The sequence below is a fragment of the Lolium rigidum genome, chromosome 2 (genome assembly GCF_022539505.1).
Source record: "Lolium rigidum isolate FL_2022 chromosome 2, APGP_CSIRO_Lrig_0.1, whole genome shotgun sequence".
NCBI classification, from domain to species: Eukaryota; Viridiplantae; Streptophyta; class Magnoliopsida; order Poales; family Poaceae; genus Lolium; species Lolium rigidum.
In genome coordinates, this window is record NC_061509.1 from 258,640,010 (window position 1) to 258,643,242 (window position 3,233).

Below are 3,233 nucleotides of genomic sequence, written 5' to 3' on the forward strand. Positions count from 1 at the left end.
GTTCATACTAGATGAAAATGCGAGCTTCGCCTCACCGCCTACATGATATCCTGACACAACTTGTCCGGCACATCAGATTTGAAGGCCTTCTCATCTATATTACTGTCGGGCTTAATGTATAGTACTTACTATTCTACTATCATCTATGACATTACTCGAGAGAAAACCTTGCCCAAAAGCAATCTAACACATTGCAAAGGTATCCATGAGTATGTGCTAGTTCTTGGACGCGAGGCACCTAAGGTAGCTCATGGCATACCTGATGATTCTTGGTACGTGGACGACGCTTCAGTTATACAGTGCGTCTACGTGTAAAGGCTAAAATTGTAGAAATTATGGAAGCGGTGCGCGGAAGGCACACACTCTACCTCGTGTGTGCGCCCTCAGGTGGTGACCAACTCGTCCAATTCGCAAAAGAATACAGCGTGTCGAGACACTCCCTCCCCTGGATCACTTCATTGAGCATGCTTGAGTGGTCGCGACCGCGCCATCGCTGAAACGGAAGAACGCCAAATATGTGATCCACACAAACATCTAAAAAGGACAGACTGCCCACCGGATCTCTAGAATCAACTGATCCATCCTAGCTAAGATATTGGATAAGAATTCGTAAATTCAATTCGGCTCCCGGGTGCGTATGCTCCCTGTACCAAAAAATCATATTTCGAAATGTCAAAAAAATTAATAATGTTTTTAACATGTATTCGTTCGCTAAGTTTCACGAAAAAATAATATTTTTTGTAGTCTATGTAAAAAAGAGAAAACTTATCTTGTGAAAAACATTATCTTTCGTATTGAGTTTTGTCTTTTTTTACACACGTTACATGACAAGTCGATTTTTATAAAACAACTTTGTGAGTGTGTAGCACGAGAAGATGTACATGCGAATTTTTTGCTTCAATTTTTTTAAAATTCAAAATTTGTGTAAGATGCATTTAAAAATAGAGGGAGCAATATATGCTCCCATGTTCCAAAACACCACTCCCATAAGAATCCCACTTGACACTTTGGTCCAATTTGTTGGAACTTGCATCATTACTAAGCTTTCTATGTTAAGCAAAAACATCACCAGTTATTCCAGAGATCGGACTATTGCTCATACTCATGCAGAAAAGATTATATGGCAACCAACTGATTCTGCAAGTAAATTTTGAGTACGTAGTATACTTAAATTGCCAAATAATCAACTCATAAATGTTACTTAATGCATGAGTTCAAGAATGTCAATGGGCACGGGTATACTTGCCTAACTTGCACTCTCAGATTTCTGCAAAAGAGTATTTAACCCAACTTGAAGGGGATAAATAATTAAAGGCAAGAAAAATGTTCAAGCATTCCAAGATTTTGAGGCAAAGTGTGCGGGATTTCAACATCGATGATGTCAAAGCTCATAACATTATCATCATCACGCATCAAAGCACGGGAAACCAAATAATAACCAATGAAATCATATCACAAACTTTTTCACCATAAACTCACATATCCATCTTACAAAATGTGAGTCCAAGACAACAGACTAACTCCCAACAATGTTGGCCACAGATAAGAAACACACCAACAAAATTCTCATTGGGCTATCCCGATTGGACAAATCAGATTATTTCCAAACCTAACGATCGCAATACATCTTATGGGATGCCCTGAGTAGCCAGGGTAATCTACCGAGCTTACAGTTTTGAGGAATTACAAATAGAAGATAGAACGAATGTAGGTCACGTGGTACCCTTGATCGGGCAAACCCTATCAACAAATCTAAACAAAGCAGATTTCCAGCTATTAGACTGCATAGTCTATTGCCAGCCCATGGTTACAGAATATGCACACAGTTATCATACGCATGTCACTTGAAGAAGAAACTCCTCCATCTCGAGGACCAGTCTGGGTAAACTGCTACCAGCACGCTTACTCACCGGATAACTACATGAAAAAACATACAATCACAACATGATTTAAGTAATGATAAATCAAGCTAATCTTTTCAGATGCCTTTGCTGCCTCATCTACGAACACTTATTTAGAGGTCGACCACTTAAGAATGGCATAATATATATCAAACATTTAAAACGATATCCAGCAAACATTTTTACTTGCCCTGGATTGATGCATAGGTACAACCTATGACATTAGATATATTAGCTTTCTTAGCACAGGCAAGTAGATATATGAGCCAAATGCACAAGGAACAAAAAAACATGCACAATGTTTTTGAAGGAAAACCAGGACATTCACATGTGAGTGCATGATCTGTATCGACAGTACCCACTTCTGCGTGTTCTCTTGTCATCATCAGGTGACTAAAAAACCCCAATTGGACACAACATAACACAAATAGTAGCAGGAACAAAGCACCGCAAGAAAAAAATTGTGAGATCGGAACCAAGTTTAAGAAAGGATATAACATAAGATCGAAAATAATGCACTCATCCAGGCCACCTCCTAACCACTGTAGTTAAGAAAGATATGACATAGGCAGCTACCTTACATCTCCCAGGCAGTTCAGAAGATAAGTAAAATCTAAATAATCTGATGGAAGATTGATAAAGCATAAAGTATGTAGACACTATTTCTGGTGGTCAATACTGTAATGATGGAATGTCAAGTTACTAAAATCAGGGGGTTAACTGCAGCACAAGCCCTGGAGCTTCTATTTATCCTCTGACGGTTCCTTCTATAGCACTTCCAAATGAGCAATAATTTCTTGGGTTCTAAAGTATCAATATGAAGGATCTGTTTACCATAGGAGGAATCTTTTAAACAAAACGGTGGTTGCAAACATGAGTAAGCACCGAGCAATGGCAATATGACACAAAATTCAACCTGAAAGAAAATATACACATGGAAGAATTAAATTCCCAAAATACTATATCCACATATATGTCTATGTGTAAGGAAGTGACATCCACTTAACCATATACCACTTTTAGATAGAAAACAACTTAAGATATAGCCTAATCATTCTTCCACGGTAAAAGGACAAAACTAACTGTAAATGACTCGAAAAAATGTGCATCATGTAATTAGGACCGAGCCAAAGTTTATCAAGCTTTTTGTTAATTGACTGAAGACACAAATTGGTTCCAGAACCACGATATACTTAACATCTTATTCAGATCAGTAATTTCGAAGTATACAACTATTGAACTATGAATCAGTTTCAAGTTGCTGCATTGTTCTTCAGAACACTATGTCGTCTCATTATTTAAGATAATCCTTCCCAAACAAAGTAATTATCT